General features: G+C 40.8%; 1 protein-coding gene and 1 non-coding gene across 14 annotated transcripts in view; both read left to right on the top strand.

The window, feature by feature from the left end:
• The window catches only part of BCAS3 (BCAS3 microtubule associated cell migration factor), a 482,840-nt gene that overhangs the window by 294,150 nt on the left and 174,499 nt on the right, over window positions 1-14,191 (top strand). The gene's annotated exons all lie outside the window — the stretch shown is intronic.
• Window positions 3,728-3,803, top strand: TRNAS-AGA (transfer RNA serine (anticodon AGA)). The gene has a single exon. It is a non-coding gene; the product is annotated as a tRNA-Ser (tRNA).

Below are 14,191 nucleotides of genomic sequence, written 5' to 3'. Positions count from 1 at the left end.
TTTTAAGCTATTCATGGAGGGTTCAAAACCTCCGATGCTCTGATGGCCAGGTTTCAGCCCAGGCGGGGGAGTGACCTGCGTCTGAGGTTCCGTGGCTACTCGTTCCATGTTGCTGTTGCAAAAATGTGGGCTTGGGATTGCCAGACCTTCCATTTAGTCAAGAGAGACAGGAAATTCACGTTTTTATGGATATTTCCTGATTTTTAAACCGGTACAGGCCAAATAAAAGTTTGTGACTTTTGCATTATACGCTCAGGCCCGTTTGATCTTCACAGCATCCCTACGAGATAGGGATAATTATTTGTACTTGCCCACTTCCAACACAGTTAATAAGTTACAAGAGTAGGGTTCTACCCCGGGTCTGTCTCACTCCCCACACGGCGGTGTTAATGTGCTCTTTCCTCTCTCCGCTCGACGCGTGGGACGGGTGCTGGGGATGGTTTGGGCAGGAAAGTTCTGTTTGGTTAAAGCCAGGCCCTTAACACAATGATCACATCCTGTCGTCCTGAACCATGGAGCGTCATCATCCAGAGAACAGTTCCATATGGCTTTAAGGGGAATCACTTACCACATGAAGTTGCCGGTGACTGTAAATATCAAACAAAAGCTCTGTTGCCTTTGCTGCAGATTTATTATTTCAACCTCATGGTCCTTCTAGAAAAGCTACACAAGTACTCTTAACTCGTCTGTAGAGGCCTTCATTTCACAAAGAGTGGCCACGTATTACCGGCAGTTTTACAAGGCGTGACCTTGCCGGAGACAGAGGAGGAACCAGCTGTTCCCAGGACCTACGAAATATTTAAACACTTTTGTTAAAATTCTGAAATGAACTTGGGGGCCTGAAGGAGTTAACACACCTCCCCAAACCTGCCTTCAGCTGGTAAGATCAGGCCCATTATTATTATTATATACAGCTGTAAAAAGCTGGTTACATAGCATAAATTGCATCGAAGCACTTAGGCCACAAGATTACTCAAGAAGAATTGTATTGCTTGTTCAGTCATATATTTTGATCTTTATTGCTAGTAGTTTATTCTCATGAGAGTCGGGGATTAGCCTTGCTTTTAATGTAAAAAGTGTATCTATGAGGGTAAAAATATAAAATGAAAATAGATTTTTAATGGCAACTTTGGTTCTTAGCATTAATTTTACATGCCTTTTTCATTCTGAACTTTTAAACAGTTTTGAGAAACATATGAGAGATTTGTGAACAGGGGCAAGAGAGGGTCAAATGTATCAAATCCTTGGATTCCAGCAAATGTAGGATTTGTGGAAGAACGGAGAAGCACACATGTGTTGGGAATGTAAATTAAAATAAAACCTCTGCGGAGACTTGGAGAAGCGAGCGTACCACATTGTGGCAAATGTCCGGGGCGTTTGTCTCCTGAAGAAATTAAGCAAATATTGAAATAAACATTAATTTTTATCAGTCTGCATTTTTCCCCTTCTCTGGATGAAAGTGTTTCAGGAAAAATCATAAAAGAATCTATGGTAGCTCAGAGAGGTTAAACTCAACAGTTGTTTTCTTTGAAGTCCCTGGCCATGAGGTTAATTGCCAAAACTGCTTGTGGAAAAGGTGGTAACAATTTAACAAGACTGTACAACTGCAGAGACTTAGATGAATATCAGGTGTTTGCAGATGTTTTTTTGCCTAACAGGAAAGGGGGTGGGGAGGAGAGGAGGCGCGGAATGAGAAACAGGGGAAGAGAGAGGCCTGAATAAAGTCCCAGCTAAACAGCCAATAATTCTTTGTTTGCTTAGCCAATCATCCTGTAATTGGCCGGGAGGTTAATAGGCGTCTATCGATTGGTCAGGAGGAGTGCTTACTGCGGCGCTTTTTACTGTACGCGTCCAGGCAGGAGGCTGCCGTTCCCGGAGCCCTCGTTCCCGCTCCGTAGGGCCATCCCTGCTCTGATTTATGAAACCCGACCAGGTGGCTCTTGGCCGTTTATGTTTTAAGTGTTGCCCTCTGGGTCTTTGCTGCTTATGGGTCAGCGTGCCCTTTCTCATCGTTTGTTGTGGTCATTTGAATACGTAAGCTTATTTACAACGCATCGAAGTAGGAATACATTAAAAATAATACCACCGGGGCGGGCTTCGGGGGGGGGGGTATAGCTCAGCGCTAGGGCACATGCTTAGTTAGCATGCAGGAGGTCCTGAGTTCAATCCCCAGTACCTCCATTTAAATAAATAAATAAATTTACAACGTAATTACTCCCCCCCAAATTAAAAATAAATAATAACCAGCACCCACTTGGACTAAAAAATGGGAATAATCATGTGAGCTGTGGGATGGAGCCCTCCCTGCCCTAGAAATAGAAATTCTGCTTCCCGTATAGAGTTCCCAGGAGACCAGGAGATAAAATAATGCAGTCCTTTTTTTTTCTGCCTTGGACAGACAGGTTTCTCAACTCTCCCCATTCACTTGCCCTAATTGATTATGCTTGGATATGCTTTTGTATAACTTCTTAGTGGCAGCTATTTGAGCGTTAAGGAAACTGAGGCCGTGTGTAACACGCCTTTCACCATCCAGGCTGCCCCCTGGAGTTCGTGACAGGGCTCTTCTGTCTTAACCCATCCTGACCTAGTCCTGACCCGAGCATTACTAATGAGGTACTTACCTCATCGTTTCAGTTCTCACTTGCTTAACTTGACTATAAATCCTTCTGCTGCTCGAGATCTTGGTTCTCCACCCTTGCTCAAACCTCCGTTTGTAGTTCAGAGTTCCCTGGGAGCCCGGTTGAAGGGGAGTAAATCCCCACTGATGATAAAGCCCCGAGCCACAGATTTCGGTGTAGCCACGTCTAGACAAGTGGTTTCACCTGCACTGCCAGCTTGTCACTTAGGGCTGTGATGACCACGGCCACTACTTCCGCCTGTTTCTCCTACTGCTTTAATTTTACTACTAATATTTAAAAAAATACAAAACACGTTAAGGACTTCTGCAAATCCTCCCCTTGTTACTAACAATCTCCATCATTCAACATCCATATTTTGAATGACTGCCCTATCCCGGGTTCTCTTGCAAGTACTGTGGATAAAGACGACAGGCCACAGCTCCATGCTGCCCGCTTGCGCCCTTGCAAATGTGGCGGATGTTGCTAAAACCCAGCAAAGGGTGGCAGCCACCAACCCCACGAAGTGACCCGGTACAAGAAGGGTGAGGATGCTCTGTATGCGCACAGACAGTGGTGTTATGACAGGGAGTAGAGGCGGTGGTAGGTAGACTAAGTCGATTTGCCCCCAAAAACCTAAGTCTACAAAGAAGATGGTTTTGAAGTTTGAATATGTTGAGCCCAACTGCAGGACTCAGAGAATGTTGACCAGTAAAAGACAGAAGCATCTTGAACTGGGAGGAGATAAGAGAGGGGACCAAGCGATCCAGTTCCAAGCTTCATGTTTCATTTTACTATGAAGAGTGTAAAATCTTGATGTTATGTTTAAAAACAAAAAAGACCACAATTATACCGACTGTGCAGATTCCTGGTCATTTTCCTTATGGAGAGAAAGGTGCCCTCTGTTTGGTGGGTCTACCTCCCTCTGCAAAGCAGAGAAAGATATGATCGCCCCGCCTGTGGCAGGAGACTTGCAGACAGCCTTCCAGAGATTTTTTTTTTCCTGTAAGCTAACCTCTTCTTATTGAACTTTGTTATTTGTGCTGTCTTGGCATTGCAGAAGAGAATGCCTTTCTTTCTTCCTTCTTTTAAACATTTTCTTCTGGGGAGGCGGGGCAGGGTATAGCTCAGTGGTAGAGTGTGTGCTTAGAATGCACGAGGTCCTGGGTTTAATCCCCAGTTCCTCTATTAAAAAAGTAATAATAAATAAATAAATGAACCTAATGACCTCCTCCCCCCAAAGACAAAACAAACAAAACAACCTAAATAAATAAATTCTTCTATCATCCTATTCAGACTCACAATTTTTTTCTCATCCTCCTGAGTTCATTAGTGCTCACAAGAACCTTCTTAGTTTTCTCCTCTGTCAATTGTCCATAGAACTGTCTCTTCCTGTTGCTTCTGCAAGCAAGAATGGCCCTTTTCTGCTCCCCTCACTCCCCCATTACCTCATTTTAGAAGTCTGTTCTGATTATGATTCCTTCTTTTGTGTCTCTTCAGATATTCTGACTAACCTATTGTTACCATAGTGTTATGATGTAGGAGAGTGTTAATCTGACCTCTCAATGTAGTCATTATGGTTCAAGGAAAGCAGAATGTTAGTAGCTAAATATCCCATGGGGTAGTCGGCCACCAGTTCCACTAGACTTTAAGAATATCATTCCTGCCTTTCTCACTGGTTCAGATCTAGGCAAAATGACCTTCTCTCTCTGTTTTCTTGTTATGTTACAGTATTTATTACGACTATCATAGGGAAAGAGATGATTCAATGTGCTTGAAAGCTCTAACCTCACCAACCCCCCATCATTATGTGACAGCTCTTATTTACTCAACTTGGAATTCATAAGAGAAAGTAGCTTGGTACTTTTAAACAGACTGCATCTTCTTTATCGTTCGCTTTTACAGTAATCCCTAAAGCTCAGAGGCCCAGAGAAAGGTCCCTGAAATGTATACTCTCTACCTTTATATGCCTTTAGAATTCTTGCATTGGCTTACTGTTTCCTCATTTTTTGCTAAACTTCCCTATTTAACTCCATTATCAACTTTAATATCAGAACTCAACAGCATTTATAAGATTCTTTAGTAACATGGTGAGGTCTGCACGTCTGTCTTCCCATTTGTGGGTAGAATCTGCTACTATTTTCCAAAGGAAATAAAAACCAACCAACGAACAACAGCAAAAATTTCAGAACAATCCAGGTTCTGAAACTAACCAGTCTGAAGGTCTCATCGTTGGTATCCCTTCACTGGTGATGAAGGAATTATGAGAAAGGAGAATAAACAGACAACAATCCATTCTTTTAGAAAAGCGGAGCAAGGGCTGAGTAAGTAAGCGTGGAGTTCATCCCCTAGGGCCGCCGGGTTCTCTGCGAGGACCTTTCCTGTAAATATCTGTCACACTGCCTTCCTTCCGTTTTGTTTCGTTGTCCTTTGTTTTATTTTGAGCCAGCCATGTTCTTTGCTGGATGAGCATTATAAAAAAGGAGGGAAAGAAGGGAGGGAGGGGTCAGAGGAAGGAAAGAAGGAGGGAAGGAAGGAAAGGAAGGAAGAAAAGAAGGAAAGCAGAGGAAACCCATGAAATAAAGCAGAGGTTGTGAACTGAGAGTTGGAGCAAATGCAATATTTGGAGATAGAACTATTTATAAAAGTTTGGGCGCTGACTCAGCCATGACACATTCACCTTTTTGGGAAAACTGAGGGAGATTTTTTGGCAAAACTCCATGATTTTGTTTGCATAGTTCTGGGGCAGAACTGCCACCGCAGACTTACACGTTCTTGAGCACTAAAACATGACTTCAGTTTATCACCAGAGTATTTATTATTTAATGTGTTTAATGTAGAGAGGAATAAAATCTATTGTAAATGAAGTTACTTGGCTCTAAATATGATTTTATTTTAAAAATATACTCTTGAAGTGTTCTTTTGATTGAATGCAACTGTTTTGTTTTGTGTTTTTAAATTTTGGCTTGCAAAAGGCAAATCATTTCAGAAATGTGTTCCTGTCTGCACTTTTCCTTGAAATCGTCTTTTGAATATGGAAAAGTGACCAATGAACAATACAGAGAATTTCTAATGAGGCATTGCAGGCCCCATGGAAGGTTTGTGCATGGTTCCCTCGTGTAAGATGACCTCAAAAAACATTTTTCTATACAGCAAAAAAAAAAAAAAATTGTGAGACGCTTACATATTTCGATGAAAGTGTTACTCCATCTTACAGCACAGATGAAAGAAACTTTAACAGGGAGTAAAAAAAATTAATGAACATAGTTTGATATGAATTTTTGTGAATGTTATCAGAGACAAGTTATGGGGGGAGCCAAGTGAGTTGATATCTTTATAGGAAAACTTGAATTGGAGCAATAAATATGTCTGGAGGCTTTGGTGACATCATAAAGTATTTGCGCCTGAGTCTTTGTGATTTATTACTTTATCAACAGAAGTAAGCATTTGTGTTCAGAAATGGATAATTCACACTTAAATCTTATTTTCCCTCTATTTAATCAAGCTTAAGTTACAGGTTAAAAGCGGTGGCAAACACAAAACAAAACAAAGCAAAAAAAAAAAGAAAAAGACTCCAGAAAAAGCGTAATATTTAGCTTGAATCTTCATTTAAATTTGCCTCCCAGTGCTGGGGTTTGACATCTGTCCCGGGGCAAACACTTCTGGTATTTGTCAATAAGCAAAAGAAAAAGACTGGCTTTCAGAGAACAGGCATTTGATGAGAACAGGCATTTGATGAACTGGCGACAGTCGTGCGAGCGAGAATGTTCAAATGACTTCAGCTCTTTCTAGCTTCATTATATCGGGCTGGCGGATCATATATGGAAATCTGGAAATCGGCAAATGAAAACCATATTGATCAGCACTGAGAACAAATGTAAAAAAGGTGGTCTCGAAGAGGAGCGGAGGCGAAGAATGCTTCCCTGGTCAACCTGATAGGCCCTTGTTAAGGCCTTTTAATCATTTATTAATGTAACCCCCCCCCCTTCTTCCCTTTCCACTCAGATTACCTCAGCCACAGAGCATCCTGCTCCATTTATCTTTTAATGTTTCCTTTATTTAATTTATTTTTAAGCTCCAAGTTATACTCTTATTTCAGAATTGAGTTTTACTTTTCATGGGATTGTTTTAAGTGACTGAAATGACTTTTCCCAACAAGCTCACCAGGCATTCAAAGGAAGAAAAGCATTTGCTGAGATTCACCTATCAGCAAATAATTTACTTGGTATGCACCGCAACCAAAAGCAGGGAGACAGAGAGAGACAGGCAGACACATAAAAAAAAGAGAGAGAGAGATGACAGAGCAAAATCTGAGTTGTTCCTAAACCTAATCCTCTGGGTTAACGGGAGGGTCAGTGTTTCCATTTTAAAGTTTTCTGTCATCCCCCACCCCCCCAAGTTTGGAATTTATCTTGGGACAATTCTTTCAGGTCTGAAATGGAAATCCCCGTCCGCTTTCCTTTCCTCCCTCATTCTGTGACTAACAGAGGAGGCTGGAGTGGTCTCTCATCTTGTTGCCGTGGGAGGAACACGGGAGTAATGCCGGGTCTCCCTGAACGAAAGAGAACAGGGAGTCTGGGCTCGGCCTCCGGGCTCCTCACCTGAAATGCATCTTGGGTCTGTGGGTTGCTGCTTTCCTTAATCACATTCAAACCTGGGTCTGACCCGGCTTGTTTCTCTCCCCGCCTCTTCCCGCCCCCTCTCTCTCATCCCCTCCCACCCCAGACTCCCATGACATCTTTATGTGTAGGTTCCTTCCTCATTTGGTCAAAACTTTCAAAGGTATTTTTCATGCGGGGCTGTGTCCTTCTGTAGTTGATGAGTTACCTGTGGATGTGATCCTTTGGGACACTGATGGGCGTGGGACAGTAATTGTCTCTACCCAACTTGGGAGCATAAATCACTCCTTAAAACAATCAACGTACACAAAAGAAACCAGAGTTAGAGATTGAAGTTCATACCCTGAAACTGGTGTGTACAAACCAACTATATATGATGGAGTCTTTCAGGAGATATTTATTTAGCAAATTGATGAAACTGATTATTTTTCTATTTTTTTACCCCTTTGAAAGCATCTTTGAAACCAAAACTCCCAAAACTCATCAACGTGAAACAGGGTATCACTTTGCTGTAAATTTAACATCAAATTCTGAAATAGATACTCATTTAAAAATGTGGTTAAGCTCTGGGTGCTGGGGGCAATCAGATCACTGAACTTTCTTTTTGTTCCGGACTCCTCGTCTGTGGCCGTTTGGGCATGATTATTTTTATCTTAGCTTCCCTATGTTTGCTTTCCTTTCCTGTGCATTTTGAGGGGCTATCTCTGATCGATTTGGATATCAAAAGATGCACAGCGTGGAGGTCTAATCCATCTAAATAGAATCAGGAATTTATTTTATTTTGGTTCTCCCCAGGGACTCCAAAGATATATTCAATAATGGATTTGAAAAAAAAGAAAACTCCATGTATAAAATCTGTTTTATTTTTCCTTCTCGTACACTCATTGATTTCTAAGTGCTTTTCCTCATAGACTCACATTACTGTCCCACGTTCCTTTCTGGGCTCTACATCAAACAGTGTAGGAATTACAGCAGGAGTGCTATCTGTGGAAGGCTCACTCTCCTTGTTTGTTGCAGAAGAGCAGAACATTAAACAGTGAGTGAACTATGCAGAAACGCTGTCCCTCTCTGGCTTTTTTACTCTCTGCCTCCCTCCCTTCCTCTTTTTTTTTTTTCCCCACTCTTCCCACTCCTTCTCTTCCTCTCTTTCTCTCTCTCTCTCCGTTCCCAATGGGAGTGTTGTTTATAGAGCATTATAATTTATAACTGAAGAGAGTGGATTTAATTTCAGTGGAGAGGCTCGCCAGCAGGGCGCCAGCCTGCAATCATACGAATCAGCAAGCTGCAAACTCTATTGAATGGAAAGTATTATCGCTGGCCACAAACGGACACTGTGCCTCCTGAACAACTCCCTTGGTGCAGGAAGACCTTGTCTTCATTCATCTATTTTACATATCTACTTCTGTTTTAATTTTGCCATTTCCTAAAAGTGTTTTCTCTTTAGACTGTAACTTTTCTCTGCCTTATTTCCTGACCTGACATTGGAAACTGCTATTTGTATATTTCTGGCTAGTTTGATATTTCTTCCATCACCATCCTTAGCATGTATGACTTTAGTTTTCCCTTCACTTCTCCTTCCTGCATACAAGTTTTTTTTTTCTTTTTTAATGGGAGCCGTTAAACATGCAAACAAGACTATGATGAACCATTAACATTAATATTGTAAAATGCTAGTCAATTTCAGTCACCTAGAGTTTTATTTAATCGTGGATATTTTGTTTGTTCTCAGATTTTTTTTCTATATTCGTAGCAAGATTTATCTTCTTATCCTTCAAACATCTTAGAGATGCTTTCTTATTCTTTGTTTTTAATTGAAGTATAAGTTGATTTACAACATTGTGTTGTGCTTTCTCATTCTTTATGTGACCCATCCAATCTCTTGTAACGTTAGTATCTGCGCCTTTGTAAAGCCAAGGTTTTTTTTAAGTGTTTCAGTCATTTTTCAGAAAGAGTGCTAGAAATGTGCATGACTTTTTTGTGGCTGGTATTTGTTTTAATCCACCATCGGCTGCTTTCATGTAGTTCAGCTAAATCTCTGAGTCATTTTGAAAAATCACGTTAAACCTACAAGGCTGGTACCTTTTTCGGAAGTATTTTACTGAATTCATGTAGCTATTATAATGTTGGTAACTTAGGTAGTGAATCTTTACACTGAGATTTGATAGTTTGCATGAATCGTGCCTCAAATATCAGGCTGTCTTCATCCAGACTTTTAATAATTTCAACACTCAGTTCTCAGCAGTGCAATTCAAGTTGCACCATAGCCTGATTCTGATACTTGCTTAAAGGGAGAGAGGAATAGTTCACAAGGCACCAAGGAAGCACCAGTAAAGGGATTTATTTAGACATGATTAGAAAAGCCAGACTAGTCTGACTTCATTTGTTTAAAATAAAGGTCTTATATATTTAGAAAATACTAACGAATGCAAAAGTTAGCAAATAACCAAAATGCTGAAAGCTCAGAAAATTGCTATGAAGTTCACATGCTTTACTGTCAGAAATGTGCTTATTTCCTTGTATGTGTCTAAGGGGAAATTATGTATCAGCTTGCATATTTTCTTGACACAAGGTAACATCAACAAATCAAAATATATGTAACCATAATTTTTCTCATTTAAAGCTCAAACTTATGAATCCATATGTCTTCATAAATTTTCTCCTTTAAAGTCTGAGAATAGAGTTACAGTCCTCACTGTCTCAGCTAGGAATTTTTTTTTTTTTTGTCTTTGATTACTTAATAAGAATTACACATAGGAACAGAAAATCAATATGTTTACTTCTGCTTATTTTCAAAATTGAGCATTGCTCTGTACTAATATCAGAGGAGGCAGACTGAGCGTCAGCTTAGATTCTGTTTGGTTTAGTTTTAAATTCCTTGTGGTGGCAGTTGTCACCTCTAACAGCAGTGAATTAGCAGCAGAAGCGAAATTTCTTATCCCTCTGTTTTTATTCCAAGAAGTAGTAGAGGAAATGAGGAAGAAAATGGTGAGGTGACTGCAGATGAATGTATTTCTAAATGCTTTTAGTCCTGACTTAAAACCAGGTGGTAAACCTGACTCATGATATTTGGATTTTTTATTGAATTAAGATTAGCAAAAGGACAGGCAGTTCCCTAATGAACATCTTTCTGCAGGGATCTTGTGCATTTGTAACATCCTTGAGGAGGTGGGAGGACTCCAGGGAAGGACAAACATTTGGGCAAGGTTGAAACGAAGCAACAATAGTGAAAAGGCCCTTGGCTTCATCCGTTTCTTTTCAGAGGCAGGGAAAGGGAAGACCTTTGGCTTTTCACTTGAGTTGTGTGGGCTTAGTTATTGAGTTTTGTTTGGTGTATTTTTACCTAAAAGATGCCCCCCTCTCTACCCACAATGTAATGTAAGGTTCAAGACAAACATGGTTTATTCATGCTTTATTCTGCTGAATTCCTATTTTTAAAAGATTCTACCAGAAGAACTCTTAAAACCCAACCCTAGATCAGACGAGTTCTGTTTGCCTGTATATTGCATGCAAAGGATTAGTTTCTTTAACTTGGTACCCACAGTTAAATGAATTCCTTTGAGAATTTTCTGCAGTTGAATTAGAAGAAGAAAAAAATGTGGTCGTTATCTATGATTCAAATTTTAAAAATATATTGAAAATAGAATCATCTGTAAATACATTTGCCCCAAATTTTTATATGCTTACCAGAGTCAAAACTAGAAATTAAGTGCAGGAAAGCAGAGTTCACTAAAAAGTTGTTTTTTTATGGTCTAAAGCAGGATGGTGGTTTTCTGTTTGCTTTGCTTTGCACAATTATTGCACGTTACAGCGATCTGATCCCTTGATCCGAAAACCTTGATGAAATAGTCTGAATGGATTTTTTTCAGTGTTGCTAGGTGCCCTTGTGGAAGTCCCTGCCCTGGTCATGTAGGGGATATGTTGTATTTACGTAATTGCTATTGGCTTCCTTGATTGTTCATATCCAAAGTTTCCAGGCGTTGCTTTAACAGAACGCGCTCGGGCATCAAGGCCAACAGCTATGTTTCCCCTCCCTGTAAACCCTGCTTCTGGACCGTTTGCTTGGCTGACTTAGCAAAGCTTAGAAGTCAGCTGCGTCTGTGTGAGCCAGCTCTGCTTTGACTGGGAGCAATTGAGAACACCATTTGTTTTCTTTTCTAAATATCACCAAAGTTTTATTTTCCATTCAGTGGGTTTTTTGTTTTCGTTTTTGTTTTTGTTTTTGTTTTTTTGCTTTGGGCTAAGGGTTTACTAATTTTTCTAAACATCTATACATACTTCCAAAATATAAAAAAGGTCAAGGCCTTATTACAACGCTGCGATCCCTCTAGTTAAAACTGTGACCTTGGTCGGGGGAGGGGGAGAGGCCGGACTGGTGGCTGCTTTCCTCACTTTTTGGAGCTTTGATGTGTCCCTGCAACTGATAGAAATGCAGGGGGCGGGGGCAGTGGGGGGAGCGTTCTGGGAGAGGCAGCTGGCTGGCAGCGACAGATTAAAATATTTCTGACCCACAAAAGTAACCAAATGCCCATATTTCTTCATTTAACATAATTAATACCTTGTATTTCCATTGACTTTGATAAAGTGGCCTTTCTCCTCCCACCCCAGTCCCCCTTCCCTCTGTCAACTTGGGGAAGACTGCAAGAGATCTAGAGTTAAAATATTCTACAGATGATGAAGGACAGCATGTCTTAGAAAAGCTAACATCAAAAGTCTCAATTAGGTTGTTGCCTTGCAGGAAGCTTATAACCACATTAAAATGGAAGTTATTTCATTTTTAGTAGACTGTGTTTGAGCAGCGAGGGTTGCAATCTAGGAGCAATATGAAACACTTTGGTTCGGCTGCCAAGTAAATCCACATTTTGTTATAAATGTGTAATTACAGGAAATATATGAAAAGAAAAGTGTTAAGCGTTTCTTATCAAATATTGTTCAAGAGGAATTTGGTGCCTTTAGCTTTGTAGCCTGGGATGGATTTTGGTCATGTTACAAGGTCTACTTGTTGCCTTTAATTTAAAGCAGTTGTTCTTAGAGCGTTATCACAGAGCACAGTGTTTTTTCGGTTCGACAGAGAAAGTAGCACAAAACACGCCGATGGGTTTAAGCAATATTTGATCGATCACGTGGTTCTATCAGTGTCTTATTTTCCTTTGATTTTGCACCTCAGTGTACACATTCCTGAGTGAAAACACGGACGATGTCTTTATTTTAAACAATCTAGTAACGGTGGAGCCAGCCATCTGGAAAGGTGATGTCAGCTGAGGGCAAGGGTGGTTGCTGGTTGAGGGTAGTCATCTGTTCCTTCCCCCGCCACATACACACCAGCCTCCGCAAATCCAGTTTCATGGTGCCTGAGTTGCTGTTTGGTTGGTTGAACTCATTCTCTTCAGCTGATATTTAACTAGTAGTTTGTGCTAGAGAAGTATCAGTACTGCCTTCTCTGGCCTTTCCAAACATGATCGCCAAAGGTGAGCGGCCCTGATCTTCTCCGATGGACAGAATTCAACTCTGTCAGAGGCGGGGGAAAGCACACGTTTAATGCCATAATGAAATTGGATTCCTTCCTCTAAGAAATCCTAAATTTGTGCCTAATAGCCAGATAAATGTGGCGCTGATTTCCACCTACAGGCTGATTGTAGATTTGGTTCATAGAATATAGAATTTGGTCTCTGGGTAGATGGTATTCCTCCCCCAACTGATACGTAGGTATCCTGGTCCTGCTTTATTTTTCCCTTCCATAAAAACTGAAGACCTCCCATTGGCGATTACCTTGAGTGAGTACACCGACCGTGACCGCCACGTGTCAGGAGCCGCGTTCTTACAGGAATATGCATGGTTCAGGAAGATCCTGACTCCCTGTGAGATGCGGGACAGGTAGAGAATCATTTTGTGAGGCGGGGCGTACAGTGGAATCGTGCAAGCGCTCCTGATGCCTGGCTTTGGTTTTGTTTTTAATTCCCATCCAAGAGATGTTTCAAATGCATCTGCCTCCACAGAAAGAAATTTTCTCATATTGTACAGCAACAGAGAAAGGACAGATAGGCACCCCATATTTTATCTGGAGATGTCCTGACGGCATTCCTCACTGCCTTTTTCCATGCCACAGCCAGCTGTACAGCAGCAAGACAGATGATCCCAGTAACAAACCTCATTGGTATGGTTCACTGAGTTTTTTGGACTCTGCATTTATTTTAGCGGACTTCTCTGATGGCTTTTTGCAGTTTTCAGCTCTTTGTTGTTGAAAACAAAAATAATAAGTAAGCCAGTTTCGGGATATCTCTCTCTCTCTGTAACTGATTCCACGTCCCGGTGCCCTCCTTGGGGAGGGGCCCCTCCTGACGGAATGTGAGGGAGAAGAGGGTATTATTTCCGTTCTTAGTGTCTTATTATTTGAGGCATTCAAGAGGATCAACATGGTATTTGAATTTTTTCCTGAAAAAAAAATTCTATACAGACATATCTTATTCAAGTTATATACATAGATCTGTAAGTTTGGTCTTACTTTCTGAAAGATCAGGGCAACCTTTTATCCACATTGAACACATTTTCGTTGAACACCTGTTGTGCATTGTAACAGTGAATCCTTAGAATGTCTTTACTACCAGAGTAGATGATCTTGTTCCTCTTACACGAGTGCAGCACACATGATAAATGTTACTGAATAAGACATTTCTGCTGCACTAAAATTTAAGGGATCAATGTGTCTCAATCTCAACTCTCGGGAGACGGGATAGTTTCTTCTAACAGTTGACCCCCAGGTATTTTAGGTTTGAAGGAGTAACTGCAGTACATCGTTCCAATGCGGAGTTGCTCAGATTTTTTTTTACTTAGTTTTCATTCCAGAGTCCTTTCTGGAATGTGGGTTAAGAAGTGGTAATATTCCATTTATCCAGGAGTCAAAGAAACAAACACAACTCAAATAAACCAAAGACTTAACTGAAGTGACCATATTGTTGGCCA

Source organism: Camelus dromedarius, chromosome 16, assembly GCF_036321535.1.
Source record: "Camelus dromedarius isolate mCamDro1 chromosome 16, mCamDro1.pat, whole genome shotgun sequence".
Lineage (NCBI taxonomy): Eukaryota > Metazoa > Chordata > Mammalia > Artiodactyla > Camelidae > Camelus > Camelus dromedarius.
This window is presented reverse-complemented; position numbering and strand designations above follow the sequence as displayed.